We start from the raw sequence: 26,615 nt of genomic DNA, 5'->3' as shown, positions 1-26,615 counted from the left end.
AAAGCACAATCACAGATATTACAAATAACAACATAATATCAATGACATGAAAAAATAAACTCTCTCTCTCTCTCACACACACACACACCGCGTCTCGCCGTCTTGCAGTTGCAATGGATGACGGATAGAGGCGATGCTCTTGGTAAATAAACAACTCTTCGCGTTCACAACAGCTATACACAGGCTAAAACATATCGATATAATCAACTTGGTATGATTGCTCAGATGCCCCGCGCACTTTACCCGCGCACAGAATCTGTGCCTTTCAATTCAATTCAAAGGGCTTTATTGGCATGAGAAAACATACGTTTACATTGCCAAAGCAGAAAGAACAATACAGCAATACAATCAAAACAAAAATTATGTACTTTGAAGGTCAGAATCTTCAATAGATCAACTTCTATGTACCAAGATCACTCGATGCAGGTATAGTGCAGGAATATACACAATGATTAGTCTTTATCTCCATAGAAAAGTAAGGGCTTACAGCACACATTTTCTTTGTACAGTATTTCACAAAGCCCACGTTGGAACAGATATTATACTCTTACTAGATCAAGTGGGGTGACGTTCATTTTAATACCAAATGGATTATATCGATATGTTTTAGCCTGTGTATAGCTGTTGTGAACGCGAAGAGTTGTGTTTATTATTTACAAAGCTTTGTCAAATTGTCACCCATGCGATAATCGGCCATGCCTCCCTGAACCTGTGTGTTTGTGTGTGAGAGAGAGAGAGTCGAGAGAGAGAAAGAGAGAGAGAGTGTGTGTGTGTGTGTGTGTGTGTGTGTGTGTGTGTGTGAGAGAGAGAGAGAGAGAGGGCTCAGGTTAGCCTGGCGCAGTGCCGCTAGACAGGCAGACCAGTGGTAAACTGGCTGTGAAGCTCCAGGGCTCCGGGCTCAGCACTTAGCCGTGGTTGAGCGCATGGGGAGCGGGGGTGACAGATAGACAAGATAGGTACGATGGAACCCGTCACGCGAAATTGCGATTATGCAACAGTTTTCCCTAAAACTTACACGTCAACTAAATATCATTTTAAAGAAGATTTTCGAGAAAAAAAATAATTTTTCCACCAAACTTTTACCCAGCTATGAAGCTAAAAGTGACCTCAAAACCACTAGCATGAGTTGATAGCCACCAGGAACGCTAACTCGCAGAGCCCAGAGCCGCTCTGCCATTGAGCCCAGATACAAGATCAATTTCATTGGTCAAATTGAGCTGTCCCGTAAGTATGTCACAATCTAGATGCTAGTTTTAATAGCCTTAATAGCTTCCCGAGGGGCGTGTCAGTCCCGCTTTAACTACTGATTGTTTAGGATCATTTATAACTAACAAGCAGATATGAGAGAAATACACGTCGTGTTGTTCCATGTTAAAAGAGAAGTCAATCATATAAAAGATAAATGTAGTAAAAACAAGGTGAATCAGTTCATCTTACCTGCTGTGTTTCAGGGTTGAGCTGCTTAACGACCACACTGTTTTCAAACCTTTTAGTATTATTAATAAAGTGTTTTCTAACGACACTGCTAACAGGCTAGCTGTGTGTGAACGCACATAGGACTACTGTGCAACAGTGTGCAAGGTCTGCGCGCATGCGCACTAGCCCTGCTGCAGTCAGAGCCATATAAAGTGAGACAGAGTTACGACAACTCTGTTACGTCACGGGGCTTCAGTCCAATGGCGGCTCTTCTACATAGACTTCTATTGAAAAGGGACATCCGAGAGTTTTCGGAATGCATTCTATTGGCTCGCGCGAGAACATGAACCACGTGACCAGGCTGTTTTCTGCCCCCCTCAATGTCGTAACACTCTCTGTGGCTCTGCCCTGCTGGAGCCTGGAGCGTGCACGGTGCACGTACCATAAACGGTCACTAGGGGGAGCCATGTTACAGTGTAATACAGTGGGGAGCAGCTATGGAACAGCTATAGAGCTGATTACTCTCCCATAGAGATCTATTAAAATAATATTTTAATAGATCTCTATGGGAGATAAATATTATTTATATCAATTATTCTGAGCCTAGAATCAATCCATCCAGGATCCTGGTGAGTCATGACCATAACACCTCTGATTCTGAGAAAACAAACAAACAACAAGATTGCATATTTTTAATTATATGATTTACTACATTTAATAAATGCTCTTTGTTTAACGCCTTTCATTTTCATTTATTCACAGAATCAGATGTTTTATGGTCATGATCCTGGAAGGCTTGATTCTAGGCTTAAAATAATAGATATAAATATTTGAATGCATTTAAATATACATATTGTTTTAATAAATAAATTGGGAAAAAAATGAATGGTCGATTTGTTTTCAGTGAGTCCAGAAAACCACGCCCAGTTCTATGTTCTATACTGTGATGTCATCAAAGTATATCTTCACTAAATCATTTTAAATATAAACTATAATATAAACCATTTGATGAATCACATTAACAAATCTCACCTGCACAATATGTTGTTGTTCCAAATGTGTTGTTTTTAAACGTGCAAATACAAAAATAATTAATCCTATGCATCATAGGAATTGTATGATAGCGAATACATTACACTAATATTCCCTTTATTCTAAATCCAGCTAGTCCAGTTTTTTTTTCCATTCTCCCTTTTCTTCTGTATACTTCCTGCAGTACAGAAATATACAGATTGGGCTGTGGGGGCTGTAGTGTAGCATGCCACTAGGACACAGGACAGACAGTGGGGGCTGTAGTGTAGCATGCCACTAGGACACAGGACGGAGACAGTGGGGGCTGTAGTGTAGCATGCCACTAGGACACAGGACAGACAGTGGGGGCTGTAGTGTAGCATGCCACTAGGACACAGGACGGAGACAGTGGGGGCTGTAGTGTAGCATGCCACTAGGACACAGGATAGACAGTGGGGGCTGTAGTGTAGCATGCCACTAGGACACAGGACGGAGACAGTGGGGGCTGTAGTGTAGCATGCCACTAGGACACAGGACAGACAGTGGGGGCTGTAGTGTAGCATGCCACTTGGACACAGGCCGGGGTCTGATCAGCCATGGTTGGGTCTCATGGAGGAGGGTGTCTGTTGTAAGACCCAGAAACACCCAACGATCCCAGGTTTACAACACTGATGATGTGTCAAAGTTCATGCATCAGTACATGGGGGGGGGGAGCAAGGGAGCTTTAGCCCCCTCAGGTGGAGGCTTAGCCACCTCTCTAAATAGCCAGCCCCCCCCCCCCCCCCCCCCATAGCTCCCCCAGTAGCAATTTGCAGGAAGGCCAAAGTCCCAAAAGCAGGGCCAAAAATAGTGATGAAAAGATCATATAGAGCGTTTTGCAAAGATTCATATGTGGATGAAGTAAAAAGTATATGTTGGACAGATGTTTTCAAAGAGAAGGACCCAAATGGTGCACTTGATGCTTTCATGGGGTTGTTATTACCAGTCATGGATAAAAATGCACCTGTCAAGAAGTTAACTTGTATGGCTGATAGAGATCAAATGAAAGGGGCAGCAATGCAATCAGGCAATCATTCTGAGTGGCAGTCATACTGTAAAATAAGGAACAGTGTGACCAAACTAAATAAGAAAAAGAAGAAAATGTCTTTTTAGACTAAGACTTAGATTAAGATAAATGATATTAAGCATGATGGAAAAAAGCTCTGGGCTACCTTGAATAATATCATGGGCAGGAAAAATAACTCGACACCATCCTTTATAGAATCAGAAGGGGCATACATCACCAAACCACTAAATGTCGCAAATTATTTTAATAATAATTTAATGGAAAAAGTAGAGAAGCTTAGGCAGGGGATGCCCAACCATAGGTGTGAGTCATCATACAAGAATATTAGAGAATGCATAATGAAAAATAGTGAAGTGACCATAGAAGAGGTGGAGAAGTTATTCTTGGCAATCAATGACACCAAACCACCAGGTATAGACAACCTAGATGGTAAGCTACTAAAGAATGTTGCCACATTCATTGCTGCACCCATCTGTCATATCTTTAACATGAGTCTAGGAGGTAATATATGTCCGCAAAGATGGAAAGTAGCCAAAGTTATTCCACTCCCCAAGAATGCAAAGAATGCCTTCGCAGGCCCTAATAGCAGACCAATAAACTTATCACCGGTTTTAAATAAAATACTAGAAAAGATTGTATTTAACCAAATACAAAGCTACTTCACTGTTAACAATTTGATCAGTGAATATCAACACGCTTATAGATAGGGTCACTCAACAGCCACGGCACTTACACAAATGACAGATAAATGGTTGAAAGATATTGATAGGAAAAACATGGTGGGAGCAGTACTGTTAGACTATAGTGCTGCCTTTGATGTACTAGATCATGAAATCTTAATTGATAAATTGGAGTGCTATGGTTTCGCCCCTAAGGCGTTACTATGGCTTGAAAACTATATATGTGGCAGAACTCAAAGCGTATTCTTTAATGGCAGTATATCAGATGTTAGATGTGTTAGGAGTGGAATCCCCCAAGGAAGTTCATTAGGTCCTTTATTATTTTCCATTTTTACAAATGATTTTCCACTAGCCCTTGAAAAAGCACAGGTCTCCTGATTGGTTCATTTTCATCATGACGTCATGACGTCAACATGTGACCAGGAACATAGTCTACGTATACACGAAGCGAAAAGTCATTTCATGCTTGCTTCAGAGAACCAGCGGGGAAAGAGTTGTTTTGCAGAAAGTGAGTAAAAGTTTACACCTTGACTATCTTTGTTCTAAAAAAAAAATCTTTAGTGTTGTCAAGCTAAAATCCACATGGGTGTCTACATGTATATGTTCTACGATAGATTGAATCGTTTTAACACGATATGCACGTTCATTCGGTTCTGTAAACAACTCTAAACAAACCCGTGCGACTGCGGGCCAATTGTAACAAGTGTTACAATTGGTGCAACAAGTGCTACAATTAAGACAATGGCTATAATTATGCTCTTTTGTGGCTAGTGCAGCGTGAATTGTATCTGTATTGTATTGTGTTTTTGTATGGACGTAGTGTTGGGTGCTTGCACATATGCACACATGGCATCAATGCATGGTGTTGTGTGCAGGCACACTACACTTTGTCCTTTATATCATTCATTTTTTAAGAGCCTGCCCAGGGACTACAGTCTATGAAATTTAGCTTCGGCTAACTCTGGTCCATTTACATTGATGTGAAAACTTGATTATGTTGATTAATGAGCTTTGTCCCTGTCAAATAAATAAATAATTTAGCTTGTTTTTTTGTTTGTTTTTAACAGAATGCCACCTTTCAAGAAGAAGAAGGTGAAGAGGGGCTTAATTACCCAAGATGTCCTTAAACAGGCCTCAGATGAGGTTTTTATGTAGGGTCGCTCTGTCAGGAGTGTGGCAAAAGCCTTCAAAATGTGCCATGTCACATTAAACCGCTATTGTAAAGCAAGGAGGGCAATGGCGAGGGAGGGTAACAAGTTGATGCCCAGGACAGGCTACAGGTCGCATTTCCGTGTCTTCACAGACGAGCAGGAGGAGATGCTGGTCAATTATCTTTCCAGGTCTGCAGACCTTTATTATGGGTTATGCCCAAAGGAGGTGAGAATAGATTATTGAAACAAAGTGTGTGTATATATAGGCCTATATTGTGTGTGTAGCCTATATATATATATATATATATATATATATATATATATATAGTGTGTGTGTGTGTGTGTGTGTGTGTGTGTAGCCTATATATTAATTATATTATGATTTTTTTCAGGTCCGCAAATTGGCCTTCCAGCTAGCAAAGAAATATGAACGCAAGCATCCACAACCGTGGGAAAGGCACAGCATGGCGGGGAAAGATTGGTTCAGGGGCTTCATGGCGAGAAACAAACAGTTGTCAATTCGCCGTCCAGAGCCCACTAGCCTGGGCCGAGCGACGGGCTTCAACCGATTCAACGTGGGTGCATTCTTCAAGAATCTGGCTACGGTTCTGGAACGCCCCACACAGCCCTATGAAGAAAGCCAAGTGTGGAACATGGATGAGACCGGCGTCACCACCGTCCAGGCCCCAGACAGGGTGGTGTCTAGGAGGGGGATGAAACAGCTGGGGGCCATCGTGTCAGCGGAGAGGGGCACACTGGTCACCATGGCCTTTGCTGTCAACGCCCAGGGAAACAGTATTCCGCCCATGTTCATTTTTCCCCGGAAGAATTTTAAGCCGTTCATGATAAATGGAGGACCTCCCGGGTGCACAGGCACAGCCAACGGGTCAGGGTGGATGCAGGAGGAGGATTTCCTCGTGTTTCTCCACCACTTCGTTAAACATGCCCATCCAACACCAGAGGCCAAGGTTATCCTCCTCCTGGACAACCACGGCTCCCACCTGTCGCTTGAGGGGATCGACTACTGTAGGGACAGTGGTGTCGTCCTTCTATCTTTCCCGCCCCATTGTTCCCACAAGCTGCAGCCGTTAGACAGAACCGTGTATGGGCCTTTGAAGAGGTATGTCAACAGTGCCATCGACCACTGGATGGCGAACAACCCAGGTAATAGACTAATAAAAATAATGTGTAGCCCGTCTGTGTGTCCTATATGTAGCCTATGTTAAAATGCAACTGAAAAACTTGATTTAAATGGTTTTTTTTGCAGGCAAGACGTTCGGCATCTACGATGTCCCAAGTGCTGTGAAAACTGCCCTGCCATTTGCTGCGACCCCGTCGAATATCATGTCTGGGTTTGCTTGTTCTGGGATTCATCCCTTCAATCCACAGATCTTCACGGATGACGACTTTGTTGCCTCTTCTGTCACTGACAGGTAGGGGTCAAGTGGGCGATATGGTGATAAATAGGCTACTGTCCAGGCGATAACTATGCCTATATACCATGATACAGTGAATGCACATTCTATGATTTGCAGTTCTATAGGTCTTTTAAGTTATAGCTACCTTTGTAGAACTGTTTTGTTCGCCAAAAATAATATGGTCTAAATTGTCTGTTACTCATTTTTTCTTTTAGTTTTTGTTACCTTGTAGGTGGTTGTAGTCTACTGTTAAGTAACTTGAAAAATAACCATAAACACATGAGAAAATAGGCCTACTGCTTGAAAAAATATTGCGATATTGCATTTTTCCATATCGCTCACCCCTACCGACAGGCCGGATCCCTCCATTGCTGCTGATGCCCCACTTCCTGGCTCTCCTGCCACTCAGGAGCAGGAGGCTCCATCCACCAGTTCCTTCCCTGTGAGTCCAGTCACCCCTGGCCCAAGTCCTGCAGGTTCTCCTGCCACACTCAACCTGCCAGTTGAAGTAGGTCTACATACCGCACTGGATAGATCTAACCTACTAGGCCTGTGTAAATATTTAGATGGACCTCCTTTGTAGTAGTAGTACCAAGGCTCAGAAGAAGAAGGTGACCGCTACCTCCATGAGGGTGTCCGCCTCCACAGCTGTCTCCACCACCTCCACAGCTGTCTCCACCACCTCCACAGCTGTCTCCACCACCTCCACAGCTGTCTCCACCACCTCCTCAGATGTCGCCACCACCTCCACAGATGTCGCCACTACCTCCACGGTGTCCACTGCCAGGGCGAGGGCATCTGCTGCTGCTACCTCAAAGATGTCCACCGCCAGGGTGAGGGCATCTGCTGCTGCTACCTCAAAGATGTCCACCGCCAGGGCGAGGGCATCTGCTGCTGCTACCTCAAAGGCATCCGCTGCTACCTCAAAGGCGTCCACCGCTAGGCCTACCTCAAATGTGAATGCCTGTGAATGCCTGGTCTGTGGAGAGGACTTTAAGTCCTCAAAGCCTGGGGAAGAGTGGGTGCAATGTTGTAAATGTGAAGAGTGGGCCCACGAAGACTGCACAGATGGTCTCCAGGTCTACAAGTGTCACAATTGCTAGATTATATTCTGATTTCTCATAATTATAATTGGCTACTCTAAAAAAAACAAAAAAAAACAGTTATAAATGTTCGGTAGTTTTATTTTTTATAGCCTATAGCCTATAATAGGCTACTTTGTTCTGCTCTGTTTTTGAGAGTTTAAATGCACTGTTTAAATGCAAAGTTTAAATGCACTTTTGTTGTCTGGTTCCAGATGCCACATTTGTCTTGAGGAGAAAAGTATGTCAATGAATATTTCAGAGAAATAATCAGATTCCAGTTCACATGGCTGTAAAAGAATGCCTTGAAAGGTGTGCCTTTAATTCAGTGGTTCTCAAACCTAATTGGCTACTCTAAAAAAAAAAAATGTTCCGTAGCCTAACAGTTTTATTTTTGTATAGGCCTATAGCTTATATAAATAGGCTTTAAATGCACTGAAAGTTTAAATGCACTGTTTATGCACTGCAAGTTGCATGCACTTTTGTTGTATGTGTAACCAGGGCACTAAGGCCCGGACACAGAATACCAGACTACGCCACTCTGGGAGTTTCACCCAGAGAATATACTGTAATAGCCCACTGGGCAATGATAAAGAAAGGGGGAAGCAGAGAAGTGTAGTTCCAGTTTGAAATATATATTGTTTTATTATGTCGAATACAAAAGGTTAATTAAAAGAGACTTTAATCAAACAGGTCAATATCGAAAGGGGTCTAAAATGGCAATAACTTATAATAAATACCAGTAGCCGGGGGGTACCAGGGGTGTCCTTACTGACAGGGGGAAGGCAGGGAGTGAGGGAGTGAGGGGAAAGAATCACCGCCACCAAGGACGCACACACTTCAAACACGTTCGCACTGCAAGAAAACAGAAAAGGAGTTATATACACACACAACACTGGTTTCACAGTAAAAGGCAAGCCACAGTATAAAAGTACAACATGCAAGTAAAATCCCCATACAGCCTCTAGTACCACGTGACCCACCACCTGACGGGACTACAACCCTAGCCCTCCCAGCTACGGGCAGTGTTGGTATAGCCAGAGCCTAATTCGTAATTCTATAATATATTCACAAGCTGCTAGAGTGAGCTGGTTTGCACAAAACAAAGTAAACTTAAACAAAACGAAACAAAACAAAACCAAATTAAAGAGGACAAAAACAGCAGCAGCCAGGCAAAACCAGGGCTTCGCCTAACAAGACAAGAACATATAATTAATAACTTGATTAAAGAATGCAACTCATTAATCCGCAGTGCAACTGCCTTACCTCTAATCGAAGGTTTGAGCACACATAACAGCACACATAACAGGCGGAGGACACCCAGCGTGGGCCACCTAGTTCTGGAGCGTCGGCAAAAAGAAAGGATTAATGAATATAAAAACCAATGACTATCAGACCACATCCAAATCTCTACTACGTATAACGCAACGCCTCACCTCCGTCAACAGCACAGCACTACGCCTCAGGGCAGACGTGCCCACGGCACGAGCGGGCTGAATACTAACACAGAAGCAGCTGCACCTGCAGAGTTAGGTAAGTAGTAAGTAATAGTAATAGTAAAGAACGCAGCGACAGACATTAAGTGTAGGCACCATACCTGGGTCCCGAGATGCTCCTGTCTACGGCTCCCCGTACAAACAGACAAACAATGTCACCTACCCGCCCGCCGCTCACGGCTCCCATAAATCGTTCTGACGCGGATGTGGGCGTGGTGTTGCTAGGGGCAACCCGTAAGGCTCAACCCACTACAATCTACCCCCTACTTCTTATCGATGTCCCAACGATAAATCTAAATTTGTTTCCAGGGCCTAAAAATGGAGTGCCTACTACTAGACCCAGGGACCCGAGAGGTTGCAGCTGTCGTCCCTCGTTGGCCTGCCGCTACAGGGAGATGGTGGGGGTTCGCATGCTTCCCCGCTGTCTCACGTTGAGTTCTTCGTACGGCACTCGGTCCCATGCCACTGGAGTCTTCCATGGGATCAGCATCCGTGTTTTCAGACGTGGTGGCTACGGCGGCTGGCCCTGCTGGTGTATGTGGCGGAGGGGGGGCAACCGGGGGATCCGGGGCTACCAGGGTCACCGTTTCCATGGTCGGTTGGGGGGCAATCCACCACTCTCCACTCTGGTCTTCACCCTCCACAGTAGCGGGGGCTGTCTCTGGCTCCATCGGGTCGACCTCAACGGGAGAAGTGGATTGAGGGGCATGCCGCAGGTGGACTCGGTGGACATGCTTGACCTTTGCTGGGTTATCCGCTGGGGCGATGGAGTACACTGCTCCCCCATCAACAGGAGCCTTAATGACCCGATACTTCAGGGGGGCCCAGGTGTCTTGGATCTTCGCTCTCCCTCGCACAGCGTTGTCTCGCAGATAGACTATTTCACCTTCTGCCAAACTGCCGCCGGACACATGCTGGTCATGCCGCTCCTTTCGATAGCGAGCCGCCGTTTGGATCCGCTCCTTAGCACCATCAAAGGCAGTTTGCAGACGTGCTTGGTGTTCCCGCATCCAGTCGTTAACGGCGCCACCCGCTGGTTCCCGGATTCTGCCAAGGAGGAAATCAACTGGGAGTGAGGGTTCTTGCCCGAACATTAACAAGTGTGGTGACTCACCAGTAGTTTGATGGATGGTGGTATTGTAGCAGAAGGTGACATGTGGGAGGTAGTGGGGCCAATCAAGCTTCTTGTCAGGTGGGAGTGTTTGTAACAGTCCATGCAATGTCCTATTAAACCTCTCGCACTGACCATTACCCTGGGGGTGATACGGGGTGGTGTGGGTCTTCTGGATGCCGTATACACTACATAACTGTTGGATCAGCATACTCTCGAAGTTACGGCCCTGATCTGAGTGTATGCGGGACGGGACGCCGAACCGGTAGAACCACTCCTGGACCAGCACCCCCGCTACTGTGGATGCACGTTGATCCCGGGTAGGTACCGCTTGTGTGAATTTGGAGAATACATCGGTCATTACGAGGACTTGTTCTCTTCCATCATGGGAACGTTCTAACAGGGAGAAATCTATGGCCAGAATCTGATTTGGTCTGGAAGCCAACAGGTGTCCCATCGGTGTTCTCACAGTCGGGTGTGTAGGTTTGGCTAGAGTGCATCGGTCACACCGTTTACACCAGTCCTTCACATCTTGATACAAACCCGGCCAGAAGCACCGTTCTCTCACCAGGGCAGTCGTTCTCTCTACCCCCTGATGTCCATGGCCCTGATGTAATTGCTGGAGAACCTCCTCTCTCAGGGATACGGGTAACAGCAGCTGGTAGACTGCTTCACCACCATCCGGACGCAAGACCCTGCGGTACAGGAGTCCTTCCTTCTCGACCAGCCTCTTCCACTGCCGTACCAATTCCCGTGCTGGTTTTGGAAGGGCCTGGTGTTCGCTCCTATCCGGGACACTGCCACGGCGCCAAAACGGGAGGAAGGCCCCCAGATCCGGGTCTGCTCGCTGGAGGGAGATCAGGTGGTCCGGAGAGTGAGAGGGGAGGGCGGATATCGACCTCTGGGTCACCTGTAATGGCTTTTCTGTGTTTCCGTACCTCAGGGAGTCAGGGAGGGCGGTCCCCAGAGCTGGAAGAGTGCTGGGATGTTGCCTGGAGAGAGAGTCAGCATTAGCATTAGAACGGCCTGAGCGGTAGCGGATAGTAAAGTCAAACACTGCCAATTCTGAGGCCCACCTTTGTTCTACGGCACCCAACTTTGCACTGTTCAGATGGCTGAGTGGGTTATTGTCGGTCCATACCACACATTTCTGACCTATCAAGTACTCCCTGAACTTTTCCGTCATGGCCCATTTTAAGGCGAGAAACTCAAGTTTCATTGAACTGTAGTTCGACATGTTTCTTTCTGAGGGACTCAGATATCTACTGGCATAGGCTACCGGCCTTACTTTACCCTCCTGTTCTTGGGATAGCACTGCTCCCAAGCCACTAAAACTGGCATCTACTTCCAGGATAAAGGGCAGTGAAAAGTTAGCATAGGCCAACACCGGGGCGCTAACCAATCTGGACTTAAGTTCCTGGAAGCTTTTCTCACAATGTTCATCCCACAGCTCTCCAATTAACTTGCGAGATGGTCTCTTTGTGTGGGGGTCTGTAAGTTCTGCTTTTACACGGTTGAGGGGGGCTGTAATTTTGGCAAAGCCATCCACATATCGGCGATAGTAGCCACAGAACCCCAAAAATGAGGACAATTCCTTCACGCTAGAGGGCCTTGGCCACTCTTTTACTGCTGCAATCTTCTTTGGGTCTGTGGCCACCCCCTCGTTTGAGATCACATGTCCCAGATAGTTTACCTCTGTTTGGAAGAAGCAGCATTTCTCCAGTTTCACCTTCAACTGCTCTTGCTGTAGACGGGACAGCACCAACTCCAGGCGCTCCAGATGTTCGTCTACTGAGGATGAAAAAAAAATGACGTCATCCAAATATAATAGGAGAGTCTGGAAGTGTTGGGCACCAAAGATGCGCTCCATCAGCCTCTGGAATGTACCTGGCGCATTACAGAGGCCGAAGGGCATGCGGTTGAATTCGAATAGGCCGAAGGGAGTGCAAAAGGCTGTTTTTGACTTGTCCTTCTCCGCTACGGGTACCTGGTTATAGCCGCTCGCCAGATCCAGTGTTGAAAACCACCGTGCACCAGACAGGGCATCCAAGGATTCATCTATCCGAGGTAGGGGGAATGCATCTCTGCGGGTCTTACTGTTGAGCTGACGGTAGTCTACACACATCCGCAGGCTGCCGTCCTTCTTCTTGACCAGGACTATGGGGGACGCATATGGGCTGCAACTCTCCCGGATCACCTGGGCCTCTAACAGCTGATTAATGTGGGCCTTCACAGAATCGTAATCTGAGGGGGGAATTCTCCTAAAGCGCTGTCGCATTGGCACCTCATCTAGCAGTGGTATTTCATGTTCTATAAGGTCTGTACATCCCAAATCCCCATCCCCAGTTGAAAAGACAGACTGATATTTGGTTAATAGGGACCTGACCTTAACCTGCTCTGCCTCTGGGAAGTGTGTTAGCTCGAGGGACTGTATGGTATCTGATATCTTGCTCACCTTCCCTGCCTGAGAACTCATGGTGACCTCAGTACGCAACCCTTCTGGCACCTGGGGGACCTCGCTGATGCCTGCAGGTAAACTCACTATCTGGGCATGGATCAGCATTCCTAGAGCAGAACGGGGGTAAAGTTTAGCAGCAGTGGTTCCAACATTTATCACTGGAATATATGCAGTACCACGATGCACTGTGACCATGGTAGGAGATACTAGTACGCCTGAGGGGAGGGTATCATAATTAGTGAAGGGTTCAAACAGAGCATGAGGAAAGGGGAAGCATTTTTGAGTACAAGTTGTTGCTACCAACTTAACTGTCCCCCCTGGTATGTATACTGGCCGTCTCCCTCTCACCCTAGCAACTCCGCTGTCACGTGCTGCTGGTTGGTCTTGTGCTTGGTGGCACTGCTGTAGGGCTTTCTGCCATATTTCTGGAGCCTCTTTCACCAGTGGAATGTCGAACAAGGAGGAAGCATGTTTACCAAACAGTTCAGCATAACATTCATGGACTACGTTCATGCCTAGTACACCAGGGGCATCCATTCTAGAGGACCCAGGAGGGTCCTTTACAACCAAGATGCCCCTCTTAGGAACGACTATACCCAGTACACAAACATCGAGTTCTACATAGCCAACATATGGGATGCTAAGTCCATTGGCTGCCGTCAACTGCAACCACTGGCAGCTATGAGTAGAGTTGCTAAAATGCTCACGGAAAAAGGACTCTCTGATAGTAGAGACCATGGACCCGGTGTCAAGGAGGCATTTTACCTCTATTCCCCCCATACCTACAGTGACATGTGGACATGGACGTACAAGTTGGGAAACGGCCTGTTCATCTGAGCCTGTAATGCTCCCTTCTGAATTGTGGCTCTGTAAAACAGAAGGCGTTAGTTTCCCGACGGCTGGTTGGTTGAGGCAAACTGTTGCACCGGACGATACTGGGGGCGTGGTGCCTGAGAAGGGGCCCTTTCGTTGTCACAATCACGAGCAAAATGGCCTGGCTTCTGGCACCGTCTACAAATCACAGGTCCATTATTCTGAGACTGAGACCACCTGGGAGGGTTCTGTAACTGCAGAAGGCGCTCAGAGAATTGATTAAGTTGTTCCTGTTGTTTTCTAAACATTTCTTTTATCTCAGCCAGCTCATTTTGGGGTGGCACATTAGCTTTGTCAAATATCTGAGTTGTATGGGTGGCACAAATTGTGGGGACTGAGAAGCTACGTGGCCTACCTTCTGGCAGTGCACCTTCCCTCTCCCATCTGATGGCCTCACCTCGTACATCCAGGAGTGTAGCTGTTAGTTTGGCCCGGACCAAATTCTTTAGGGTCCTGCGGAGGTCAGGGTTATTAACATGTTCAACAAATTGATCTCTCAATAAGACAGCTGAGTTAGGTAGGGCCTGAGGAGCATTCCTCATGATCCTTTCCATAAGTTCAAATAAAGCATGCGAGTACTCCTGCAGTGACTCACCATCAAGCTGTTTTCTAGAAAAGAAATCTTTCTGCAGGGCAACATAAGACAAAGCACATCCATACATTTCCTGCAAAATAGATAAGAGTTTTTCAGGATCCTCACGATCTTGTTCAGGCCTATACTTAATCTCGTCTTTGGCAGGCCCCTCCAAATGGTCATAAATTAAGTAGGCCTGATCTAATGGGGCTAGACGTCGGGCCCGCATGCTAGCACGGACCTCTTCGACCCATTCTACTATACCTATCCCCGTTGTCCCGCGAAACATGGGGCACTTCCTTTCCCTGGGCGCATAGAGCAGACGGTCAGGGACCACCACAGGTGGGTCAGGGCGGCCAGAAGGGCTGGAATCTCCATTAGCTGGAGCAGAGGTAGAGTTCCCAGCTCTAACCGAAGCAAGCTCCTGCACAAGGTTCTCCCTGTCGGCCCTGAGCTGTATCACCAGGTCCCGCAGGTCTTGTTCGTTGCTCATGATGACCAGGCAGATCTCCACAGGTGGCTCCTAGCCAAAGCAAACTGCTGTTTTTGTCCTTTTAAAACAAACTTACAATGGTTACCTTTAAATAAACTCATGAACATATATAACCAAAAGAAACAAAAGAAAAGTGCAAACCAACAGAAATGACTGGAAATGACACGTCTCTGCTTTTACAGTTAGTTCGTCCTGCCGACTACGCCAATTGTAACCAGGGCACTAAGGCCCGGACACAGAATACCAGACTACGCCACTCTGGGAGTTTCACCCAGAGAATATACTGTAATAGCCCACTGGGCAATGATAAAGAAAGGGGGAAGCAGAGAAGTGTAGTTCCAGTTTGAAATATATATTGTTTTATTATGTCGAATACAAAAGGTTAATTAAAAGAGACTTTAATCAAACAGGTCAATATCGAAAGGGGTCTAAAATGGCAATAACTTATAATAAATACCAGTAGCCGGGGGTACCAGGGGTGTCCTTACTGACAGGGGGAAGGCAGGGAGTGAGGGAGTGAGGGGAAAGAATCACCGCCACCAAGGACGCACACACTTCAAACACGTTCGCACTGCAATAAAACAGAAAAGGAGTTATATACACACACAACACTGGTTTCACAGTAAAAGGCAAGCCACAGTATAAAAGTACAACATGCAAGTAAAATCCCCATACAGCCTCTATGTACCACGTGACCCACCACCTGTCGGGACTACAACCCTAGCCCTCCCAGCTACGGGCAATACTGGTATAGCCAGAGCCTAATTCGTAATTCTATAATATATTTTGTATATTCACAAGCTGCTAAAGTGAGCTGGTTTGCACAAAACAAAGTAAACTTAAACAAAACGAAACAAAACAAAACCAAATTAAAGAGGACAAAAACAGCAGCAGCCAGGCAAAACCAGGGCTTCGCCTAACAAGACAAGAACATATAATTAATAACTTGATTAAAGAATGCAACTCATTAATCCGCAGTGCAACTGCCTTACCTCTAATCGAAGGTTTGAGCACACATAACAGCACACATAACAGGCGGAGGACACCCAGCGTGGGCCACCTAGTTCTGGAGCGTCGGCAAAAAGAAAGGATTAATGAATATAAAAACCAATGACTATCAGACCACATCCAAATCTCTACTACGTATAACGCAACGCCTCACCTCCGTCAACAGCACAGCACTACGCCTCAGGGCAGACGTGCCCACGGCACGAGCGGGCTGAATACTAACACAGAAGCAGCTGCACCTGCAGAGTTAGGTAAGTAGTAAGTAATAGTAATAGTAAAGAACGCCAAGCAGCGACAGACATTAAGTGTAGGCACCATACCTGGGTCCCGAGATGCTCCTGTCTACGGCTCCCCGTACAAACAGACAAACAATGTCACCTACCCGCCCGCCGCTCACGGCTCCCATAAATCGTTCTGACGCGGATGTGGGCGTGGTGTTGCTAGGGGCAACCCGTAAGGCTCAACCCACTACATATGGTTCCAGATGCCACATTTTGAATGTAGGCTAGTTGTAGGCTGTTCAACAACCTACAGACTACAGAAAATAAAAAACATCATGGAAAAATGAGAATGGTGATTGAATTGGGGTGTTGTTACATATGTAACCCTGTATGGGTCACTGTAGGAATCAGTGCAGATATGCATTGGTCTTTATATAAATCTCATCTGCCACATTTTTCAATGTTTACGTGTTCAGTCAGCTGTCTATCCAACTATTCTAAATCAGATTGGGATTATAAAACATAGTGTACGACTTCATCAATCAAATTTGATAACTTTGTAAGTGTAATTGATGTGTTTTACCATCAAGGAATTGACACGAGCACACCAACTGTTATATACGGTAAGTTTTAATAATACACACATGTTTGATACATTTTATTATCGCATCCATGTTATGAAAACAATGTTAAACAGTTGCTTCAATGCAATATAATTGCTTTAAGCTGAAAACGAATGTTTAATGGCGTTTTTTAGCGTTGTTACATTTATACTCCATGCTGTTACAATTAGTCCGACAGGAGCAACAAATGTAACACTGGAACAGCTATGGAGCCATTTCCGGGCCAAATGTTTTGATCATTTATTAAAAACAGTTGACGAAAAAACATTTAAATTGAAGTGGAAAAATAAGAATTGAAACCGAAAGTCTCACATTTGTATCTTGAACTTTAAAAAAAAAAAAAAACGTATTCAAAAGTTTTTTTCAGTTCAAATGTATTTTTGATTCGCTTATTATTCACTTACTGAAATATTTTTTTTCAGTTTCAGATCTTATTTTTACGGGTTCAAATCTTATTTTTACGGATTCAAATCTTTTTTCTTCGGCTTCAGATTTTCTTTTTTTTTCCGCCTCTAACTTTTTTCACTTTCAGGTCGAAAACATTTACGTCTTGTTTTGGCCCTGAAGTTGCCTGGGGGCGCGGCCTCAACCGAGAGGGGCGTGGAATCCTGATTGACAGCCCCCCCCCCCTGTGACGTCATCACCAAGCGTTGCGGCACAGTCAGCTACTAGCTAGTTCTGAATCTAGCAGACGGTTCCACTGTTCCACAGTTTAGTGTTTGTTTACAATGGCGCAAGCACCAGGAGGAGTAGTATGTGTTGGTACCAGTGCCAGCGTTCAGGTAATAATATTATTATTATTAATAATAATAATAATAATAATAATAATAATAATAATAATAATAATAATGATAATAATAAGTATACTCTAGGACAAACATTACCATTGGGCAGACCAATGGAAAGAGACATTTACACGTTGTTCATGTATCATGCATCTTCTTCAACACCCCTTATGAGGATTCAATGTTTGAAACTGTACTGTAGTTATTTATTTATGTGTGTATTTATGTATTTAACACGACAAGAATTACTTTCGCATTCTTGTTGTTGGCTATCTCTGGGCACAGGTGGTTTAGGCAAAAGGCTACATGTTTGAATAATATATGAATATTCTTTGTTTACAACGGAAGTAACTCATAACTCTCTGATATTAAGGGAAAATACTTTAGTTGCAGCCTTGCTGGACATCGGGTTTAGACTAGGTTTATGGTTGCCCACTAGACACTGTTAATGTTAAATTGTATGCTTTTTGTTTGTCAAATGTACAGTATGTGTAACTTAAACAATGATATAAGTCAGTACAATAATGTGAAATTCTGTTTTGTTGTTCTAGGACCAACTGAAAGGAGACTTTCTTCAGAGGCTGCTCTCTAAAGTGTCCCATGTCATGCATAGACTGCCTCTAGATGTGGACTTTTTGAGATTCATTGTCAACCAGGAGATGGTTATATTTAGATCATTGTTAGGCCAGGTTGAGATGCCACAGGATGTCATCAATGCGTTCACTGAACTGTCAACACTTCTCAATGTACAGGACATCACAAATGAGACCCATAGTCAGGTGTCACAAGGAGAAATGGGACGCCCCAAATATGTTGTGTCTCCTCAGACACTGCAGAGCCTGATAGAAATGTCCCTACCAGTGTCATGCATTGCAAGAACTTTAGGTGTATCTGAAAGGACAGTGAAACGCCGCATGCATGATAATGGTCTTTCCATAGCCCGGTCTTACAGTCACCTAAGTGATGATCAACTAGATCATTTGGTGAGATCAGTGAAGGCCAGAACCCCACACGTGGGATACAGAATGATGAAAGGAATCCTGCGGTCCATGGGACACCGTGTCCAGTGGAAGAGAGTGTCTTCATCCATGCATCGTGTCGACCCAGTTGGCGTACTGTCAAGATTGACAACGATGGGGTGTGTTGCAAGGAGGACATATTCTGTTCCGGGTCCTCTTCACTTGGTACATATTGACACAAACCACAAACTCATCAGGTATGCCATACATTTAAAGCTGAATATTTTATTTATTATCGCCTATGATATTTTAACACCCTTGCTTTGCATCAAACTAATCTATACAGATAATTAATTCAAAGTGATTTTATTCTCTCCCCAAAAGATATGGCCTTGTTATTTTTGGAGGGGTTGATGGCTTCTCACGAAAGGTAATTTATTTAATAACCATTAATCATACATTAATTGAGATGACAGTTGAAAATTATACGTCTACTGCTAAACATGCTATAGGTAGGACATTCTAAAAGGAATAGGCCTATAGGCTACTGTATCTGTATGCATATTATATTATACCACATAACTTAATATCTGGTGCATAAAAGCATGGATTTACATTTACAGGTTTTAAAATTATTATATTGCTTTCCACTGAATTATAATATTGACTGCTCCAGATCATGTACCTGGGTGCAGCAGCCAACAATAAAGCTTCCACTGCACTTGATTTCTTCTCGGAGGCAGTGCAAAAATATGGCGTTCCATTAAGGTAATCCCAACAAATATGTGTGGCCCACCATGCTAGTTATTGCTAAATGATTTGTGCATTACTACACTAAGTTGATTAATTGCCAAATTAACCAAATCGTATACTTAAATTAATTTTCAACATAAATGCTGCTTAAATTTATAGTATACAATACTTAATCACTCCACCATCTATTCTGGTAAATAATTAGAATGATTTGGCTCATACTATTGGGTATTACTTTTGTCTAATGACTATGTATTTTGAAAGTTGTTAAAGTTGAGTGTTGAAAGTTAATGTATCATGTATCTTTTTGTTTTTATGTGTGATATATTCTCTTTTAGAGTAAGAGGTGACCAAGGAGTGGAAAATGTTGCCATAGCGCGAATGATGTTCACCATCAGGGGCTGCGGCAGGGGCAGTTTCATGTCAGGAAAGAGTGTGCATAATCAAAGGTGTATATATAATATTCAGATGTTGCCTCAGTCAACCGGAGTCATAATTTATGAAAATGATATTTATGATATATTTGATCATGTATTTGATAGGCTAATCCTTTTATTTTTTACAGAATCGAGCGTTTGTGGCGAGATGTTTGGAACGGCGTTACAAACGTGTACTACGAGATTCTTCACAGCCTTGAGGATGAAGGTGTGCTTGATCCTGATGATAGCATCCACCTGTACTGCGCCCAGTATGTATTTCTTCCACGTCTGCAGAACGATCTCAATGTCTTCAGGATGGGTTGGGATAATCACCCTCTAAGGACTGAGCACAACAGGTCTCCACAACAACTGTGGGCATTGGGACTCCTCCACAATCCTGTAGATCCTCCGCAACTGGCAGAGGTACCAATTCAAGTTTTCTTTTAAGCAAACATATAGTATACAATGTTTTTTTTTTTACATGTTGATCTAAATTTGCTTTCCTTTACTTTGTTCCCTGATTTCTATATGCCATTTTGAAATGTGCTTTAAATGTAGGGACTGGAGGATGCAACTCTTGCTGTCAACACCGCCAGTGAGATGGATGTGACGAGCTCTGGAGTGATTCTTCCACGTGTATAATGTCCTCTCAGTGAACAGGATATGGCAGGCCTCACGACCACTATTGATATTTCAAGACCATCTGAGTCCTACGGCAAAGATATTTATTTAGCTGTACTAAACTATGTACTAAATCATGTACCGTAGATGCAAATGTTTCCAGAACTTGAAAACAGTTGACTGAACAGTGAAATCTACATATAAAAAAGAAATCTCAACGTGCTTCTGTGTTTTACCTTCTCCACACTGTAAAAATATGTTTGCTCCAACTGTAGCCTTGTACAGTAACCATCCTAGCATACTCTTCTGCTTGAACAGTCCAACAAGAGGATAAAGTGCAGGAGTGCAGGTTTAAAATGTCAACCCTTATAACACTAAGTGCCATTTCTTCACCTTAAAATAGGTTAAATAAAATGTGCATTCAACTTGTGCTTATAAGCTAATGTTCAAATTATTTAAAGTATCCCAAGACTAATGCATGTATTTATAAATATAACAGGTACTCAAAAAGGGGGACACGTTGACATGCTACAGTATAGGACATGAAGTGTTTTTTGTTTGAACAGGGTCTAAATAAGGAGATCGCCACTAGAATCCCTCCACATAATAGTCTCTTTGAAAAAAGAAAAATAATGTCAGCATGAGCATACTCTATTACAAGTGTCCTGAAGGTGTATGGAACACTAATAGACAGAAAACAAGTAAAAAGGCCAAACAATTGTATAACGAAACAAGAAAATAACTGATACAGGCCAGAGCTCAAGATAAACCTGAAAATCCCTGCATTTATCCACAACACCATGTCCTATACCGCTGCACTAGGGGGATGGAAATCCTGTCACCAGCACCCTATGGAAGACTACAAAAGAAAGGGGAAAGTAAGTCACTCAATCACATACACATATTACAGGGCCTACTAGGCAATAGCAAATATTAAACATTAAAAGTGTCAAAAGCAATAAGGGCTAAATGCCCAGATAAAAATAAAAAAAAAGAGGGGAACCCAAAGTTCAAGTAGGCCTAAAAAAGCCTGATGTCAAAGTATTCATTTAGACCTCTTTTAACTATCTAAAGTAGAAATCCAATAAGCTTCCTTGAGGAGTAAGGAGTCAATTGTCTCCCCCCTGGGTGGCAATGTGATACGCTCAATGCCAATGTATTTCAAAGAGGAGATGCAATGTTGGACTTGGTGAAAATGTAATGCCACAGGATTTCTAAACTCCTTAGTCCTAATGTCACTCCGAAATCCTAATTTTCAGGGGTCTCACTGTCTTGCCAACATATAAGATAGCCCACATACACATTTTATCATATAGAATAGATGATATTTGGTGTGGTGCAACTGACGGCGCCTCTGATCTTAAAACATTTACCTGTTACAGTGCAACCAATTTAAAGGTGCATATCGCCACTACTGTACAAGAGTGTGTAACATCATGTCAAATATCCCATCAATGAACTATTATTTATATTCTGCTAGTGTCATGTAAAAACAGTGCCTTCCTAACCATAACTACTCCCTTTCCCTCTGTTCCTAGAATCCCCATAATATCCTATTCCCGTCCTGCTTCCAAAACTTTGTCATATAATTGTGTTCTTTCCCCTGCATAACTGTCACACTCCAATAAAAATGCTCTACATTTTCAGTTTCTCCACAGTTCCCACATTTTTTGCTCTCTGCCTTATACCAATTACAAACAGTGTATTATTTATTGTATGACCCACCTTAAGTCTTGTGATGATTTCTTCCCTTCTGCCATTCTGTCATAAGTCTTTATATTGACAGTTTTTTGTAATTTATAATACTTTCTTCCTTTCCGATCTTCATCCCACCTTCTCTGCCAAATTTAATTTCCTTTTTTCTTAACTATTGCTTTCCCTAATAATATTTGTAACTCTACCACCTGTTGTAGTGCCCTTTTAGCAAGTGTATCCGCACCCTCATTCCCTGCCAACCAATGAGCTAGCACCCAGCAAAACTGAACATCTATAGCCTACCACCTCTGTGTAATCCTTATAAGTACTGTTTAATTTCAATGACTAAATCCTCCCTCGCTGACTTTTCTGACTGCACACTTTTCAATACAGCTAATGAATCCGTGCACACCACCACCTGCTCTGGGGGGGGGAGACTGAGTCAGGTACAATAATAACATAATAATAATGATAATACTCTAGGTCATTGCCCTTGGGCAGACCCATTGAAAGAGAGATTGTGGTTCATGTTCTTCAGAGGCTAAGGTCATGCAAAGACTGCCTCTAGATGTGGAATATTTGTAGTCAACCAGGAGATAGTTATATTTATTTTTGGAAGGGTGGCTTCTCATGAAAGGTAATTTATTTAACCATTAATCATACATCAATTGAGATGACAGTTGAAAGTTATAGGTCTACTGCGAAACTTGCTCTAGCTAGGACATGTAATTCTAAAAGGTTCTAGGCCTATTCTGTCTAAGGTAATGTTGCTGCTTAAATGTATAACTACAATACTTAATCACGCCATCTATTCTGGTAAATAATTAGATCAGTTAGATTCTTCACAGCCTTGAGGATGAAGGTGTGTGTGCTTGATCCTGATGATAGCATTGCGACCAGTATGCATTTCTTCCACGTCTGCAGAAGGATGTGTTCAGGATGGGTTGGGATAATCACCCTTTAAGGTCCACAACTGGACAATGGGAATCCTCCACAATCCCATAGATGCTCCACAACTACCAATTCAAAATTTAAGCGAACATATTTTGTATAAAATTAAACATTTTGGGTATTTTAGTTTTACCAATTGTAGAGAACTTGAAGCTTAAAACCAAAACCAGTCAAATGAAATGTATGCACACTGCACAGCATATATCCAACGGCAATGACATTAATTTAGCTGTACTAAATTATGTACTAAATCATGTACCGTAGATGCAAATGTTCCAGAACTTGAAAAGTAAAAAAGTTAACAACAAATGTATTCAACAGTTTTATTTGCACAACAGTGCAGCCACATGGTACTATTAGTTCTGGGTAGAAAAAAAAATGTAAACGGTAACAGTTGACTTAACACTCCTTCAGTGCCACAGTCAGTCAGCCCTCTTTGTCACCAGTGCCAGTTTTTCATACAGATATAGAAATCTTTGAAGACCCACAGAATATGTTGTGCTATACCAAATATGATGTCACATATCTCGAATGAAAGATCTACTACTCTACTTTGCCCAGAAAAAAGAAGTGAGTCGTTTGCTTTCACCGTTCTGAAGTTATTGACCTTTGAATGAAGCTTGGTTTCATGAAAACGGCCTGTCTGAAAACAAAAGGCTGAGAAAACTGGGTTTTAGTGTGAGATACTTTCTCACTCAGAATTCTCACTCAAGATGTTGATTTTTGATTTCAGTGATATCAGACATATAAACAGTACTTGTTCTCAAACAAATGAGACAAAAAAATATGTTTTGCTTCAGTGATTTCAACTTTATTGTACAATTGCATGTAAATTACAGTAACTCTGTCATTTCTCAACTGTTTTGGACACGGGAAGGTTCGCCAGAAACAGGCAGGCCCCCCGATGACCCCGACAAGGAAAAAAAAAGACAGGCAGGCCCCCCGATGACCCCCACATGGTAAAAAAAAAAAGTTTTTTTTTTTTTTTTTTTTTTTTTTCTAAAAATAATAATAATAATAATATTAAAATATGTAAAAAAAAATTTACACCTGAGTGTGTGGTACAACTGCTCAGTCCACACAGGTGTGGACCCCCGGTGACCCCGACAAGGAAAAAAAAAAGTTTTTTTTTTCTTTTAAAAAAAATAAAATAATAATAATAAAAAAAAAAAACAGGCAGTTACGTTTTTTTTTCACAAGTTTTTTTTTTTTTTTTACACCTACTCTGTGTGGTACACCTGCTCAGTCCACACAGGTGTGACTTTTTTTTTTTAGTAACCCCATATTTCACTCAGGTAATGTCACGTAACCGTAATAAGTAGTAATAAGTAGTAATAAGTAGTACCTGCTCTCTCTCCTTTCAGGTTGTGGGTATCATCTGTTCATGGATAATTTTGCACCGCATTGCACCGCTCAGTCCACACAGGTGTGATTTTTTTTTCACAAGTTTTAATGCATTCATCCTATTCAAAGCCAAACACCTGCTCTGTGTGGTACACCGCTCAGTCCACACAGGTGTGATTCTTTTTTTTTTTTTTTTTACAAGTTTTTTTTTTTTTACACCTGCTCTGTTGTACACCTGCTCTGTGTGGTATTTGTAATAAGTAGTAATAAGTAATAAGTAGTAATAAGTAGTAATAAGTAGTACCTGCTCTGTGTGGTACACCGCTCAGTCCACACAGGTGTGATTCTTTTTTTTTTTTTTTTTACAAGTTTTTTTTTTTTCACAAGTTTTTTTTTTTTTTTACACCTACTCTGTGTGGTACACCTGCTCAGTCCACACAGGTGTGACTTTTTTTTTTTTTTAGCGAGAGTGTGCGTGTGCGTGTGTGTGTGTGTGTGTGTGTGTCACACACACACACACACACACGCACACGCACACTCTCGCTCTATCTCTCTCTCACAGTCAATGCACATTGACACACACACGAGGAAGCTGAGCGTCACAATGTTACAGTCACTCACTTCTCTCTCTCTCTCTCTCACACACACACACACACACACACACACACACTCTCGCTCTATCTCTCTCTCACAGTCAATGCACATTGACACACACACGAGGAAGCTGAGCGTCACAATGTTACAGTCACTCACTTCTCTCTCTCTCTCTCTCTCACACACACACACACACACACACTCTCTCGCTCTATCTCTCTCTCACAGTCAATGCACATTGACACACACACTTGGAAGCTGAGCGTCACAATGTTACAGTCACTCACTTATCTCTCTCTCTCTCTCTCTCTCTCACACACACACACACAGATGACATCAATGCATGTAAAATATTTCATGTGAGAGAGAGAGAGAGAGAGAGAGAGAGAGAGAGAGAGAGAGACAGATTTAGTTGGTTACTTTGAGAGCGAGAGAGACAGACACATTTGGGACAAGGCGGAGGATAATTATGGACATGTCACCGAAAACTAAAAAGCCCCCGAAACCACAACAGAGCGGCGCAAATCCCCGTGGCCGTGGGAGAACGCGAAGCCGAGGGAGAGGCCTTGTTCCCGGCCAGCGAACACTGGACGGCTTGTTCAGTGTAATGGATCGGCGCGCCACTATACACATGTTTCGGAGGTGGAAATAAAGACAGAGGACGACAAGCCGAGTAGACGTCAAGACATGTAGACGTCAAGACGAGTAGACAGTAGACGAGTAGACGACACAGTCACTGCGTTGCATCGCCTCAAAATGGGGGGGCGGGGGGGAGAGAGAAGAGATAACAAAGCCCCAGCCTAGTCAGTGACTCAGTGGGCCGATGACCAGGGGTACAATAAAACGTTTGGTAACAGTTTACAGTTGGGGGGGAAAGAGGGAGAAGAGATCAAGGCTCAGCGGCCTTTAGTGATTGCTACGTTTACAATAATAAGCATACATGAAATATTTGACATGCATAGATGACCGTATAAAACACATTGACTGTGAGAGAGAGATAGAGCGAGAGAGAGAGTGCGTGTGTGTGTGTGTGTGAGAGAGAGAAGTGATCACTGTAACATTACGCTCAGCGCCAAGTAGACTAGTGTTTGTATCGAATGATTGCTACATTTTATCAAACGAATATAATAATCGTGTTTGCGTGGAGTGAGTGACTTGATACTTTGTAACACTTTGACGCGCGGCGCGGTACAACTAGACATGAAGTACCGGTAAGTGATTATTTGCAACATTGTATCAAACGAGCGGCGGTACACACATGAGACTTACCCTGGGCATGGGGGGCTAGACGACGTGAAGAAGAACACTGCGGGTCGTCCACGTCCATCCTCAAGGGATCCCAGTCCTCATCAGAGAGGCCAGGATCAGATGTTTCTTGTGACGGCTGAGGACTACTAAACGGGCTATTGAAAGGACTTTCTAAGTCCACCCGGGATCGCCCTGGTTCCTCTATATCACTGCACGAAATGTCCGATTCGGTGGTGCTATCATGTCGCTTCTTTTTTTTTGTGTGTTTTTTTTTTTTGTTCACTGTAGCAGGCTGAGGCTCTGTGCGTTTCTTCTTCGCCTTTCCCTTCCCCTTCCCTCTGTGAGCTAAAGGCCGCTGAGCCTCGCTCTCTTCTCCCCCCTCTTCCCCCCCAACTGTACCTGTTAGTGTTACCAGACTGTTTCTTTTACCCTGGGCCCTGGTCATCGGCCCACTGGCACTGACTGTAGTAGGCTGCTGGGGATTTGTTCTCTCTTCTCCGCCACCATTTTGAGGCTCTTCGTCTTGACGTCTTGCCGTCTTGGTCAGCGGCCCACTGACTGTAGT

Source organism: Protomyctophum bolini (assembly GCF_963924005.1).
Source record: "Protomyctophum bolini genome assembly, chromosome: 10".
In the NCBI taxonomy this organism is placed as follows: domain Eukaryota; kingdom Metazoa; phylum Chordata; class Actinopteri; order Myctophiformes; family Myctophidae; genus Protomyctophum; species Protomyctophum bolini.
This window is presented reverse-complemented; position numbering follows the sequence as displayed.